The sequence below is a fragment of the Hemitrygon akajei genome, chromosome 9, assembly GCF_048418815.1.
Source record: "Hemitrygon akajei chromosome 9, sHemAka1.3, whole genome shotgun sequence".
NCBI lineage: Eukaryota > Metazoa > Chordata > Chondrichthyes > Myliobatiformes > Dasyatidae > Hemitrygon > Hemitrygon akajei.
The window spans coordinates 60,918,071-60,933,632 of record NC_133132.1 but is presented as its reverse complement, the minus strand read 5'-3'; the positions used below and the strand labels follow the sequence as shown (position 1 = coordinate 60,933,632).

Sequence of the window (15,562 nt, the reverse complement as noted above, 5' to 3'; positions counted from 1 at the left end):
AACAAATCGCACAAGTGGCAAAAAAACAAGCAGAAAACACAGAATATAAAACACCAAGAGCCCAGCCATATTCAGTTCAGTTCTTTCCAATCTGGTGCTGTCTGTGTTGTTATCTGCAGGCCACCCCAGTCAAAATGGCACAACATAGCAACGGGAGAAAGGAGAGACCAGAAACCAGAAACACATGATCTACAAACCGCATCAGTTAAACCCTTCATCCTCCAACAGCATTGAGGGAGAGGAAGAGAGACCATTTGAATACAGGGACCTTCCTCCAGGCAGCAGTGAGCAAGATGCTGGTAAACAGCGCTGAACACAGCTTGCCTTTCGCTCTTGCCTCAGTGATTCCAATCTTCCTCGACACTCTAATCATTGAGGTCGGTGAGAAACGGAGTCGATCGTGGGCTCAGGCCCTGTTCTCTGGGCTTCCTGGCATTAAGGCCACACACTTCTCCCAATACCTCTCCAAACACCCTCGGAGACAGCAAAACACTAGGTTGCACAATCAGCCCAAAAACACACCTCCAAAGTGTAGATCGCAGGCTCTAACAGGAGCAGAACCACACTTAACTGAAAAATAAGGTGTTAAAGAAGAGAAGAAGTAGTTTCATGAATCATCTGAAGGATGTCGCCCCTGGTCACGTAGTTCACTGGCACCACCCACTTCCATCAATCCTATTTGACTCTTCCCTCATTTCCATTAACTCCCCACATGTTATGCCACTCACATATACACTGGGGTAATGGGAATATGTGTACTCCACACAGTGTCCGAGGTTGGTACTGAACCCAGGCTGCCAGAGCTGTGAGTCAGCAATGCTCTCTGCTTTGTCACGGTCCCACTGCAGAATGGCAGCTTTTCTGGTTAAGGCCTACGGGCCTATTCTCTGGTGTTTCCTCCTACCAATGACTCAGGTAATAGAATCATTGTACTGTTGCAGAGTGGAGGAGGGCATGCAGCCATCTGATTCCACACTGCCTCCTCCTGGGGCAGTCCTATCTGCTTCAATCCTCAATTTTTTCCTGCAAATTCCTCTTTATCCAATTTCCTTACGGAATCATTGAGTCATATAGCATGGAAACAGGCCCCTTGTCCTGACTCATCCGTAAAGACCAAAATGTCCATCTAAGCTAGTCATTACCCTCTAAACCTTTCCTATCCAAGTATCTTTTCAATGCTTTTGCTGTATCTGCCTCAACCATTTTCTCGTGCATTTTGTTCCGTATGTTCTGCATGAGGAAGTTATCCATCAGGTCCTTTTTAAATCTCTTCCCACCCCCACCCTTACTTTAAATCTATTCCATCTGGTTCTTGATTCTGACCCCAGGAAAAAGACTGTGTGCATTCAACCTTCCTGTGCCCCTCACAATCTTATACACCTCTGTAAGTTCACCTCTTACCAGTCTCTTCTGCCGCAAGCCCCAGTCTCCCTATATTCCAGTTCTTTCAATCATGGAAACATCCTAGTAAACCTTTATGGCATCTGTCATCTTTCCTTTGCCAGGGTGACCAACACTAAATGCAATGCTGTGGAAGATCCTGATTGATTTTTTTTCACCATCACATTCAGCAGCGTTCCAGTTCCGTTCACCTTCTCCTGTTTTCCGTCTCCTTCCACTTTACCCACTGCACCATGATCCCATGACCTCCTGCCTACCCATATTGAAGTGCAAAGCATCTTAAACTGTACTTAAGGCACCGTAACCTCAAGGGAACAATGCAGGTCCCAGGAGTGCACGATTCATTCCCCTTCCGGTTGTCTGCAGCCCCTTGCAAGTCAAAAGTTTGCTTCACGCCCTTCAGCAGTCGAGTTATTGTTTCACCCATTTTTTGCTGTAATTTGATGATATATTATCTTATTTTGCTAATGTTCTGTTTTTTGAGGAATGCTGTTTTTGGAGGAATGTTCTTCAATTTTGACTCTCAGTGCCCTTTGGAAAAGTTTAATTATTTGTTGGCTAACTTTGCCGATCTAGTATACTCATGCTCATAATAATGATTTCATAATTTGTTTAGGTGAATTTACATATTCAGGATTGCTGTTGTAACTTGCTGTTCTACGGCTGTAATTGGGTAGTGTCATATCTGCTGGTGTGTGTTTACCTGTTTTACATCTGTCTTGTTGCTGTGATGAAGGGATTTACTGTCCTGTTTCAGTGACCTAGTGGATTCCAATTGTATAGAGAGGGAGGGGAGTTTAAAATAATTGGGCATCGGTTTAAGGTGAGAGGGGAAAGATTTACGGTAAAGGGGACCCGAGAGTTGGGTTTTCAACACAGAAGATCAATGGAATGAGCAGCCACTAGAAGTTGTAGAGGCATGCACAATTTTACAGAGAGGCATTTTAAAAGTTAGTTCAGATGAAGGTTCTTAACCCTTACCAACCGCCTGCCCCCATAGATTCAGCCTGATCTAATGAGTTTGTTCAACAGTTTGTTTTTAGCTCCATATTTCACCATCTGCAGTATTTTATGTCTCCAAAAGACATTTGGACAGGTTCATGAATAGGAAAATTTAAAGGAATAGGGGGTCAAATGCAAGCAGAATGGAACCAACACAGGAAGACATCTTGATTGACATGGATGAGTTGGGCCAAAGGACCTTTGCTGTATAACTCCATGAGATTTAAAAAGAGGTATTAGGGGTAGGATTTTTAATGCAGGTGACACCTGGTTCTTGCTCCTTGAGGAGGTGGAGAATCAGATACACTTTAGCACTGCGGAGGTATTTGGACAGGACAGGCACTTGAGTAAGAAAGGCATAGGAAGGATATGATCCTAACATGGGGAAATGTGACGAGTGATGGTGGACAAAGATAGTTGGTACGTGCATGTTGGGCTGAAGAAACGCACAATATTCTGGAAGAACTCGGCAGGTCAAGCAGCATCTCTGGAGGAAAAGTGAAAATCAATGTTCCGGGTTCAGACTCTTTGTCTGGGCTACCCATGCACTGAAGGGCCTGTTTCTGTGCTGAAAGACTCTGACTCTGGTTGTACTTAACCTGAGACCAGGTGGCTCAGACCAACTGTACAGCTTGAGGCCAATGGGAGAGGAGACACAAGAGAAGGCAGACACCGGGATCTGGAGCAGCGCACAATCTGCTGGAGGAACTCAGTGGGTCGAGCAGCATCTGAGATGAAGAGAACTGGTAACACATTGGGCTGAAACGCTGCAAAAGGACTGAGAGTGGAGAGGTGAGATGGCCAGTGTAAGGAGGAACAGAGGGTGGTGGTGAGAAGGTTCACTGAGAGAGAGAGAGAGAGAGAGAGAGAGAGAGACACACACACACACACACACACACACACACACACACACACACACACACACACACACACACACACACACACACACACACACACACACACACACACACACACACACACACACACACACACACACATTATGCTTTTGCACAAATTGTTGGGCTCACAATAAGCCAAAAAGCCAAAAACTGATGCATTTATAGTGTCTCCTGGTCCTGTGTGAAAGGACACAGTACACAGAACATACAACAATTCAGCACAGGAACAGGCCCCACGATGCTGTGTTGAATGAAATAAATTAGTAATTAATTGTCTAACTAAACCGATCCCTCCTGCCTGTACGATGCCGATATATGTCCATTCTCTGCACATTCATTTGCCTATCTAACAGCCTGTTGAGCACCCCTATTGTACTTGGCCCATCAGGACCCCTGGCACGGCATTCCAGGCAGCCACCACTCTCTGTGTAGAAGAAGCTTGCCCCGCATATTTCCCTGAAACGTAGCCCCTCTCATCTTGAATGCATGCCCTCTACACTTCGGCATTTGGACTAGCATGATAAACACTGTAATTCCCCAGCTACCTTGATCAATTTCACCCTTCGTGCCCCTCGCGCTTCCACTGCAACTGATCTTGTCAGATCCTCATTCGACCTGACAGCTAAGCTGCCTGGGAACAGAGATCAAAACACTGCTCTTAAACTTTACTCTTCCTGTAAAGTCCACCTCTGAGTTCAGACAGGGTGCAAGGGGCTGAGTTGTTGTACGAAGAGGAGAGGAGGGTTGCAATTACGCGAAGAGAAAATCTGATAATCCATTGGCTTTAGGGATGACAGCCTTCCAACAATTTCCCCAGATTGTCTGGAAATGGAAATTAATCTCCAACATGTTGTAGCAAGTGATCCAAGAAATTCAGACAGCTACAGGCTCTAATAATTCTGACACCATAGGAGCCAGTCAGCCCGCTGAGCCTATACTAGCCTGCAGAAATTCAGAACACAGAAAATAGAATATAAAACATAAAATAGTACAAGAATAGGACCTTCACCGTACAAAGTCTGCATTGATCATGATGCTAATTAAAACTAATCCCGTCGGCCTACATATGGCCTTTCCCCCTCCATTCACTGTCAGCTCATGAGCCTATCTACATATTCGTAAATATTCCTTTCAGACCTTCCTCTGTCACACTGCTGGCAATACACTTCAGACCCCTTCCACTCTCTGTGGAAAACATTTGTTTTAACAACATAGAACAATACAGACCCTTCGGCCCATATGCTGCATCAGACTTTTAACCTCGAAGGAGAAAAGGCCTAGCTTGCTCAACCTTTCCTCATAAGACATGCCCTGTGTTCCAGGTACAGTCCTGGTAAATCTCCTCTGCACCCTCTCTAAATCTTCTTCATCCTTCCTATAATGAGGTAATTTAAACTGAAAACAATACTCCAAGTGTGGTTTAACTAGAGTTTTAGACTCTCAGTGGCCACTTCATTAGATACACCTGCTCATTTATGCAAATACCTAATGAAACAAACATGTGGCAACAACTTAATGTGTTAAAGCATGCTGACATGGTCAAGAGGTTCGGTTGTTACTCAGACCAAACAATAGAATTGGGATGAGATTTGGATAAAAAGAGTGTGGGGTGGAGTTACGATGGCACTCAGCAGTGACTCCTTTGAGCCCATCTGCAGGAACAGCTTAATTTCTGCCTTTGATGTCTCAATCATTTTCAGGATGGATGGGGTTCTGTCAGAGACCCTGGCCTGGAGTTACAATCAGACTTTGATTCTTTGCGGTGTGGGATCCACTCCTGGGGGCTCACAACCGGCTGCTTTTCGAAATCCCAAGGACGCGCCTTCAGAGTTCCAAAGGTCTCGTGGCCCTGTGGATGGGCTGATTCTATGCCAGTACCACCTACCTGGCTGCAGGAGAAAATGGAACATTGGGAGCAGCAGATCAGCTGTCGGATGCCCTGTACTTGGCGAATTGTGCTCTCTCTCTCTCTCACTGGTGCAGGAGATTTTGTTGCCAATCCTTGTGTCGAAGAACCCAGGAAAAGAAAGTGACGCAACCAACTTTATCATCGCAAAACAACAAATTGTTTTATGTCTCCTCTCTCGCGGTGAAAGGGGGGGGCACCTCTTTTTCTCTTTATTGGGGAGAGCGAGAGAGCCAGTGGTACGTCGAATTGTCGAGTGAATGATTAGTTGTTGTCTTTTTGGCGGCTTTGCTATTGCTTGCTTGGTGGGTGGGTGATGCTCATGCTTTTTTGTGGAAGTGGGAGGGGTGGGAGGGTCGTTGCTTTGCTGCTGGTTGTGTGTTGGGAGGCAAAGTGGGGGGGGCTTTAGAGTTTTAGCTGTCACTCAGCCTTTGGGGCACTCTTCTGCTTTTGTGGATATCTGTGAAGAACAAGAATTGCAAAACGTATATTGTATACATTTCTCTGATATTAAATGGAACTATTAAAACTATTGAAATATGACCTAAGGAGCGTTGGCCATGGAATGATTGTTAGTGGCAGAAGGGGTGGTTTGAATATCTCAGAAACTGCTGATTTCCTGAGGCTTTCATGGACCTCACAGAGAATGGTGCAAAAAACAAAAAAAAGCATCCAGTGAGCAGCAGATCTGTGGGTGAAAATGCCTTGTTAATGAAGAGGGAGCAGAGAAGAGCAGCCTTACTGGTTCAAGCTGACAGGATGGCAACAGTAACTCAAATAACCAGATGTTACAATAGTGGCGTGCAGACGAGCATCTCTGACAGCACAACATACTGATCCTTGAAGTGGAGGTGTTACAGGAGCAGAGGATCACAGTCATACACTCAGCGGCAGGTATAGGAGGTACCTAACGAGCTGGCCACTGAGTGTTGAGCTGCAACATTACCACATAGCTCTTAACTCAATCCCCCAACTAATGAAGGCCAACACACCATCCACCAGGCGCATTGTTGTAAGATTATTGCATGGTCTCCTGACACAATAAGATAGACTTGACCACACAATCTACCTTGTTATGATTTTGAGCCTTATTGTCTGCCTGCCCTTTCTCTGTAACTGTAACAATTTTCCCTTGTGCTACCTTAATGTACTGATGCAATGAAATTATCTATATGGATGGAATGCAAATTAAAGTTTATCATTCTACCTGGGTACATATGACAATAAAAGAGCAACTTGTAGAGTCATCGAAAAGTACAGCACAGAAGCAGGCCCATCTAGTCTGTGCCTGACCATTTAAACTGCCTTCTCCCATCGACCTGCAACAGGACCACACCCTCCATACCCCTAAACCCATGTCCCTATCCAGACTTTCTTAAATGTTTAACTCGAGCTTGCATGCACCACTTGTGCGGGCAGCTCATTCAACACTCTCGTGACCCTCTGAGTGAAGAAGTCTCTCCTCATGTTCTCCTTAAACTTCTCACCTTTCACCCTTAACCCATGACCTCTGGTTGTAGTCCCCCCCCCCTCAACCCCTGGGGAAAAAGCCTGCTTGGATTTACTCTATCTATACCACTCATAATTTTGTATAACTCTATCAAATCTCCTCTCAAACTTTCATGTTCCAAGGAATAAAGTCCTTATGTATGTTAGGGAGAGTTTCGGCAGGGGGATGGGAACCAGAGTGATAGGGCTGAGGAAGGGGAAAACAGAAATAAATCAAAGTTAGTGTCAACAGAAATGATAGAAAGGACAGACAAGAGATGAGGCATAATCACAACCTGTGGGATGAGTTACAGGGCAATAGAGGCATGGTGCAGTTAAAACAGAAAGCAACAAATACTGGACTGAAAGTGTTATACTTGAATGCACACAGCATAAGAAATAAAATGGACGATCTTGAAATTCAGCTACAGATTGACAAGTATGATGTCGCGGCCATCTCTGAAACTTGACCAAAGGATGGCTGCCATTGGGAGCTGAACGTCCAAGGATATATGGTGTATCAAAAAGATAGTAGGCAGAGGGAGTGGTGTGGCTCTGTGTATAAGATATAATATTAAATCATCAGAAAGGTATGACATAGGATTGAAAGGTGCAGAGTCTCTATGGGTTGAGTTAAGAAATGACAAGGGTAAAAGGACCCTAATGGCAGTTGTATACAGGCCTCCAAACAGCAGCCCGGATGTGGATTACTAATTACAGCAGGAGATGGAAAAGACGTGTCAGAAGGGCAATGTCATGATGATCGTTGGGGATTTTAACATGAAAGTGGACTGGGAAAACCAGGCCAGTACTGGACCTCAAGAGAGAGAATTTGTAGAATATCTAAGGAATGGCTTTTTAGAACAGCTTGTTGTTGAGTCCGCCAGGGGATCGGCTGTTGTGCAATGATCCGGAGCTGATAAGAGCTTAAGGTTAAGGAACCCTTGCGGAACAGTGATCACAATATGATCAACTTCACATTGAAATTTGAGAATGGAGAAACCAAATTCCAACGTGGCAGTGTTTCAGTGCAATAAAGGAAATTACAATGGCATGAGAAGGAAAGGGACACTAGCAGGAAAGTCAGCAGAGCAGCAATGGCTGGAGTTTCTGCGAAAAATGAGGGAAGCGTAAGCAGATATATTCCAAATAAGAGGAAATTTTCAAATGGAAGGACACTACCGTGGCTGACAAGTGAAGTCAGAGCTGAAGTAAAAGCAAAAGACAGGGCATACAAGGAATACAAGGAAGCCAAAGCCAAAGCCAAAGATAGAGATTGGGAAGCTTTTAAAAACTCACAGAAGAAACAAAGAAGGCCATCAGGAAGGAAAAGATGAATTATGAAAGGAAGCTGGCGACTAATATCAAAGAAGATACTAAAAGGTTTTTTAAGTATATAAAGGGTAAAAGAGAGTTGAGTGTAGATATAGGACCAATAGAAAATGATGCTGGAGATATTGTAATGAGAGATGCAGAGATGGCAGAGGAACTGAATGTGTATTTTGCATCAGTCTTCACAGTGGAAGACGTCTGAAGTATACTGGACATTCAAGAGTGTCAGGGAAGTGACGTATGTGCAGTGAAAATTACAACTGACAGGCGCTCAGGAAGCTTAATGGCCTGAGGGTGGATAAATCTCCTGGACCTGATGGAATGCATCCTCGGGTTCTGAATGAAATAGCTGGAGAGATTGCAGAGGCATTAACACTGATCTTTGAGAAATCGATAGATTCTGGCATTATAGCGGATGACTGGAAAATTGCAAATGTTACTCCGCTATTTAAGAAGGGTGGGAGGCAGCAGAAAGGAAACAATAGACCTGTTAGCCTGACATCAGTGGTTGGGAAATTGTTGGTATTGATTGTTAGGGATGAGATTACAGAGTGCTGGAGGCACATGATAAGATAGATCAAAGCCAGCATGGTTTTCTGAAAGAACATTCCTGCCTGATTAACCTACTGCAATTTTTTGAGGAAATTACAAGCAGGGTAGACAAAGGAGATGCAGTAGACGTGGTATACTTGGATTTTCAGAAGGCCTTTGACGCACCTGAGGCTGCTTAGCAAGATAAGAGCCCACAGAATTACAGGGAAGTTACTAGCATGGGTGGAGCATTGGCTGATTGGCAGAAAACAGAGTGGGAATAAAGGGATCCTATTCTGGCTGGCTGCCGGTTACCAGTGGAGTTCCACAGGGGTCGATGTTGGGACCGCTGCTTTTTACAATGTATGTCAATGATTTGGACTATGGGGTTAACAGATTTGAGGCTAACTTTGCCAGTGATACAAAGATAGGTGAAGGAGCGGGTAGTGTTGAGGAAACAGAGAGCCTGCAGAGAGACTTAGATAGTTTAGGGGAATGGGCAAAGAAGTGGCAAATGAAATACAATGTTGGAAAGTGTATGGTCATGCACTTTGGTGGAAGAATTAAACGGGCAGACTATTATTTAGATGGGGAAAGAATTCAAAATGCAGAGATCAAAGGGAGTTGGGAGTCCTTGTGCAGGATACCTTAAAGGTTAACCTCCAGGTTGAGTCGGTGATGAAGAAGGAGAATGCAATGCTGGCATTCATTTCTAGAGGTATAGAATATAAGAGCAGGGTGTGATGTTGAGGCTCTATAAGGTACTTGTGAGACCTCAGTTGGAGTATTATGTGCAGTTTTGGGCTCATTATTTTTGAAAGGATATACTGACATTGGAGAGGGGTTCAGAGAAGATTCACAAGAATGATTCCAGGAATGAAAGGGGTACTTAATGAGGAATGTCTGGCAGCTCTTGGGCTGTATTCCCTGGAGTTCAGGAGAATGAGGGGGAATCTCATAGAAACATTCCGAATGTTAAAAAGCCTGAACAGGTTAGATATGGCAAAGTTATTTCCCACGGTAGGGGATTCTAGGACAAGAGGGCATGATTTCAGGATTGAAAGAGCTCGATTTAGAACAGAGATGTGGAGAAATGACTTCAGTCAGAGGGCGATAAATCTGTGGAATTTGTTGCCACAAGTGGCTGTGGAGGCCAAGTCAGTGGGTGCATTTGAGACAGAGATAGATAGGTTCTTGATTAGCCAGGGCATCAAAGGGTATGGGGTGAAGGCAGGGGAGTGGGGATGACTGGAAGAATTGGATCAGCCCATGATTGAATGGCGGGGCAGACTTGATGGGCTGAATGGCCTACTTCTGCTCCTATATCTTATGGCCTTATGATTTTATGGTATTCAGTCTTTCCTATAACTCAGGTCCTCCTGACCTGCCAACATCCTTGTAAATTTTCTCTGTACTCTTTCAAACTTATTTACATCTTTCCTGTATGTAGGTGTGGTGAACTACATATACCTGTCTGGACACGCCCCCCCACTGACTGCTCCTGTGGCTCCTCCCATAGACCCCGGTATAAAGGCGATTGGAGGCACAGCCCCTTCCTCAGTCTCCAGGATGTTGTGTGGTGGTCACTTGCTGCTTGTTCTTTCTTCCAGACAATAAAAGCCTATATCTCGCCTCACGTCTCCGAGAGTTATTGATGGTGCATCAGTAGGTGATTGGAATTACACACATACTTCAAATTAGATTTCACCAATGTCTTATGCAACTTCAACATAACATCCCATCTCCTGATTTATGAAGGCCAATGTGGCAAAAACAACTTACATGATAAAGGATGATGTTCAAAAGTTGGCACACCTCACCACAACTCTACATGATGCTGGTGAAGTAGACTGCACAGCTATGTGTCCTTAATTAAGGAGAGATACACTTGCACTGGTAGCCGGCCATTGGTATAGTGGCCTCTGCTCTGGACTTTGAGGCAAATAGTCCTGGTTTTGAATCTGGCGGGCTCAATGGATGCTTTCCATCTGTGTTGCGTTGAGCATTTAGCTAGCAACTCGGCCTCACAAAAACCAGACAAGTGCTAAAGAAACGGCAAGATTGCTGCCCGATACGCCACAAGGCATGGAAAGGAACAACAACACTTGCACTAGAGGCAGTTCAGAGAAGATTCACTGTGCTAATTGCAGAGATAAAGGACTTGATATTCCAAATTTATAATACAAGTTTATGGTCGCAGGCATACATACACAGAGTAGATATGCCAGCTTTTTGTAGCTGCAGCACCATACAAATTATAAACCTGAGTTAAACATAAATTATACAACAAAATAAGCACAAGGACTCTAATATTGAGAACGAGGAACTGATACACAGTCTAAGACATAATTAGGCATTTTCAGGTTGGCTCAAGAATTTGATGGCAGTGGGGAAGGAATTGCTGTTAAACCTTGATATGTGGGTCTTGAGGCTCTTGTGGGCAGCAGCAAGAAGAGGGCATGGGCCAGACCATGGGGGCCCTGTTGATGGATGTCTTCTTCCTGAGACACTATGAAAAGAACTGTATTTTCCAAAATCACCGAAGTTTAAAAAAAAGGGGGAGTATTATAAGACTCTGTGTGATTGGATAGAATGGATATGGAGAAGATGCTTACCATGGTCAGAGTGACAATTGCACAGTTTCAGAATCAGGGTCTCCTGTTCACGTCAACAGAGTTGAGGACGACAAGGTTGAAAGCTTCAGGTTTCTAGGATTAAACACCACCAATAGGCTGTTCTGATCCATCCATATAGATATAACCATATAACAATTACAGCACGGAAACAGGCCATCTTGGCCCTTCTAGTCCATGCCAAACGCTTACTCTCACCTAGTCCCACCTACCTGTACTCAGCCCATAACCCTACATTCCTTTCCTGTCCATATACCTATCCAATTTTTTTTTAAATGACAAAATCAAACCTGCCTCTACCACTTCTACTGGAAGCTCGTTCCACACAGCTACCACTCTCTGAGTAAAGAAGTTCCCTCTTGCGTTACCCCTAAACTTTTGCCCCTTAACTCACAACTCACGTCCTCTTGTTTGAATCTCCCCTACTCTCAATGGAAAAAGCCTATCCACGTCAACTCTATCTATCCCCCTCATAATTTTAAATACCTCTATCAAGTCCCCCCTCAACCTTCTACGCTCCAAAAAATTTTACCATTACATCCCAATTCCTATACTCAATGCTTTGATTTATAAAGGCCAGCATAACAAAAGCTTTCTTCACCACCCTATCCACATGAGATTCCACCTTCAGGGAACTATGCACCATTATTCCTAGATCACTACATGTCATGCCAAAAAGGCAAACAAGTACATCTACTTGCTCACGAGGTAAATGAACTTTAGCACGTTCCCTTTGACCCTCACACACTTTACAGATGCACCACAGAAAGCATCCTGTCCGAATAGTTCGTGGCTTGGTATGGTAACTGCTTTGTCTGGAACCACGGGGAACTGCGGAGAATTGCAAATACAGCTTAGCACATCACAGAAACCAGCCTCCCCTCCATGGACTCTTATATATATTTCTCACTACCTCGGAAATACGGCAAACATTATCAAAGACCTCTCAGACATTCTCTCTGCTCGGGCAGAAGGTGCAAAAGCCTGGAAGTATGTATCACTGGCTCAAGAACAGCTTCTATCCTGATGTCATAAGACTATTGAACTGTCCCCTAGTACAATAAGATAGACTTCTGACTGCATCTCATTGTCTGCCTGCTCTGCATGTTCTCTGTAACAGTTTATTCTGTGTTCTGTTATCGCTTTCCCTTGCAATGCCTCTGATGAACTAATGGATCAGATGCAAAACAAAGTTTTTCTCGGTATCTCAGTGGAGGTGACAATAATAAACTAATTTATCTATTTAAGATGGAGAGGAGAGGAAACTTCTCTCAGAAGGCAATCAGTCTTTAGAAACCTCTGCAGCTGAGGCATTGAAGTTTTTCCAGGTGGAAGATGGACATTTGGTGTGAGGGAGAATCAAGGTGGAAAGAACGTTGAGCAGGTGTGATTACAAAAAGTGCTTCATTGACTTGAAATTTTGCAGCCTTTAGTGATCCCTGTTACAGAGAGATGATGAGACTGTGGGAGGGAATAAGTTTTGGGGAAAATGTGAGGAATTGAACTAATGGACTTTTTCTGAGCGATGGCAAAGATGACATGGGTCAGATAACTCCACAGACTTGACTAAATGAGACATTCGTGCACAGAAGCAGACCCTCTGGCCACTATATCCATTTAAGCCATCAAGTACTGATCCAATTTACCAGCACTTGGACCATATTGACATTTTAAGTTCTCATCCCAATACTACTTAAATGTTGTGAGAGTTTATACTCTCACGTCCTCTCGGGCAGAGCGTTTGAAATTCCAAACTCCTATTGAGTAAAAATATTCTTCCTCAGACCCCTGCTAAACATCTTACTCTTTATCTTGGAGTGCAGGCCCATAATTCCCAGAAACAATGAGCAGATAAGGTGATAAAACAGGAGCCTTCATTTATCAACGTGCTGAGTAGTTAATTCAGGAAGTTTTGTTGAAGCTGTGTAAAACTTTGGTTAGGCCATTTCTGGATTCTTGTATGCATATCTGTTCACCCCTTTGCAGGAGGGATGTGGAGAGTTCAGAGAGAGTGTAGAAGAGAGAGTATTAGCAGTAACGAGAGGGCAGACAAAATTGGGTCGTTTCTTTCTGAACCATCAGAGTCTGAGGGGAGAGCCGAAAGAAATTTATAAAATTATGAGTGGCACAGATAGCCTTGTTCTCAGAGTGGAAATGTTACCTACTAGAAGACGTAACTTTAAAGTGAGGTGTTTAAAGGAGATGCACATGACATTTGTTACACAGAGAGTGGTAGGTCCCTGGAATGTATTGCCAGAGGGAAAGGTGAAAGCAGGGTACAACCGCAATGATTAAGAGATGTTGAGACAGACACATGAACAGCAGGGCACAGAGGAATGTGGGTCTTGTGCAGGCAGATGTGCAGTTTAAATTGGCATTATCTTCAGCACAAACATGGTGGGCCACAGGACTTGTTCCTGTGCTGTACTATTCTATGATCTATGTCCTTTAGCTTAGGGTATCTCTTTGGGGAAAAGTTTCTTCCTACCTATTCTATGCATATGGGGTAACACACACAAAATGCTGAAGGAACTCAGCAGGCCGGGCAGCTTCTATAGAAAGGAATAAACAGTCAATGTTTCAGGCCAAGACCCTTGATCAGGACCTGTGAGTCCTGATGAGGGGTCTCGGCCTGAGCCATCAATTGTTCATTCTTTTCCATAGATGCTGCCTCGCCTGCTGAGTTCCTTCAGCACTTTGTGTGTGTTGCCTTGGATTTCCAGCATCTGGTGTTAGTTATTCAAAACATATTCCTCTTTCAGGTCTCTACTCAGTCTTCCACAGTGTCATAAAGAGACGCAGATAGCCCTGGTGCTTAGCCTGTGAAGTTAGACCCTGGTTTCAGGAGCCTCACTAATAGGGCTTAATCAGTCTTTGAGAATATTGTATTTTACAGGTGTTCCAGCCCACATCATTTGTAAAGCAGCATGTAATTAACACTCAGAGCCTCCCAGTTGACGAGACAAAAGGTACAGAATACCACAGCTCGGAGAGGACCTCATTGGGCCCACTCTCAAACTGGGCCTTTATTGTGACACCCAGCTGCACTTCAAAGCTGCATTTGATACTAATCTGTCTAATTGACTGATGACGATCAGAAAGTAAATCAGGAGGCTTTGATCTACTGAAGGGAGTGGATGAGATGTTAAGAGGCTTACCCGGAGCCAGGGCCAAGAGACCGATGATAAAAGATGATCCGTGTCGGAGGAGAGTCCAAAGCTGACCTTGATCATTCCTTTTCCGGTTCAAATCAGCTCGGCTGTCAGGCAGAGAGCACTGGTGTTTCGTTTGGCCTCTGTGTCAGTATGCAGTGGGGTTTAGCGAGGCATTGTTAACAAGGCAAGTCAAATTCAAAACCAGCTCCTCCTGAACCAAACCGCCGTCTTTTCAACTCACTTCTCATTCCAATAGAATACCAGGTCAGTTTGCAGTCTCAGGATGGAGGTAATAAGATTCAGGATCCAGAGATGCAAGGCTCTGACCCACTGCATCAAATTTAAATTCAAGTTATTAAATAAAACTGATCCTGGAGGCCTGGCGAGTAGCTAACATTGTTGTGTTGTTTAAGAAGGGAAATGGGGATATTTCCTGGTAACTATAGATCGACTAGTCTCAGGTCAGTGGGAAGGAAGTAATTGGAAAGGGTTCTTTGGAGCTGGATTTATGAACATTTGGAGCATTTGTCCTACTTCAGGACAGTCAGCATGGCTTTGCACAGATCATAACATGTTTTCCTAACTTGACGGAGTTTTTGAGGAGGTGACAGAGGTGATTCATGAGGGTAGAGCTGTGGGTGTTGTACTCACGGATTAGAGTAAAGCATTTGACAAGGTTCCACATTGGAGTCATCAAAAAGATTGTCATACCTGGGATCTATGGCGTCTTGACTACTTGGATTCAAAATTGGCCTGGCCATAGTAGGTAGAGGGTTGTAGTCAATGGGACTTGTTCTGGTTGGGGTCCATGATTAATGGTGTTCCGTGGGGATCCATAATGGGACCTCTGCTGTTGGTGATATATACAACAGCTTTATAAAGCTCTGGTTAGGTTATATCTGGAAGATTGCATTCAGTTCTGTTTATTCCATAATAGGAAGGACAGAGGCATTGGAGGGAATGCTGCAGTTTACCAGGATGCTGTCTGGATTAGGGGATTAGGGGACAAAGTCGTATTGTAAGTGGCAGAGGCTGAAGGGAGATCTGCAGGGGGGAGTTTAGGACGATGGCGCCTAACAGCACTCCTTTGCTTGCATCTTCGGAAACAGCTCTATTTCTATCTTTGATATCTCTTTTTATTTCCTTTTCAGGGTTCCTTTTCCTCTTTAAGGTGCTGGATTTTTGGGGGTCTGGAGGCGGGTGGACTCGAGGTCA

The 15,562-nt window shown here is 44.2% G+C and overlaps 1 long non-coding RNA gene across 1 annotated transcript in view; it reads right to left on the bottom strand.

The window, feature by feature from the left end:
* Positions 1-14,428, bottom strand: part of LOC140733153 (uncharacterized) — a 149,915-nt gene extending 135,487 nt beyond the window's left edge. The window contains exon 1 of the long non-coding RNA XR_012100233.1: positions 14,351-14,428. This is a non-coding gene — a long non-coding RNA (uncharacterized lncRNA). The remainder of the gene's footprint in view (positions 1-14,350) is intronic.
* Positions 14,429-15,562: the final 1,134 nt, after the last annotated feature.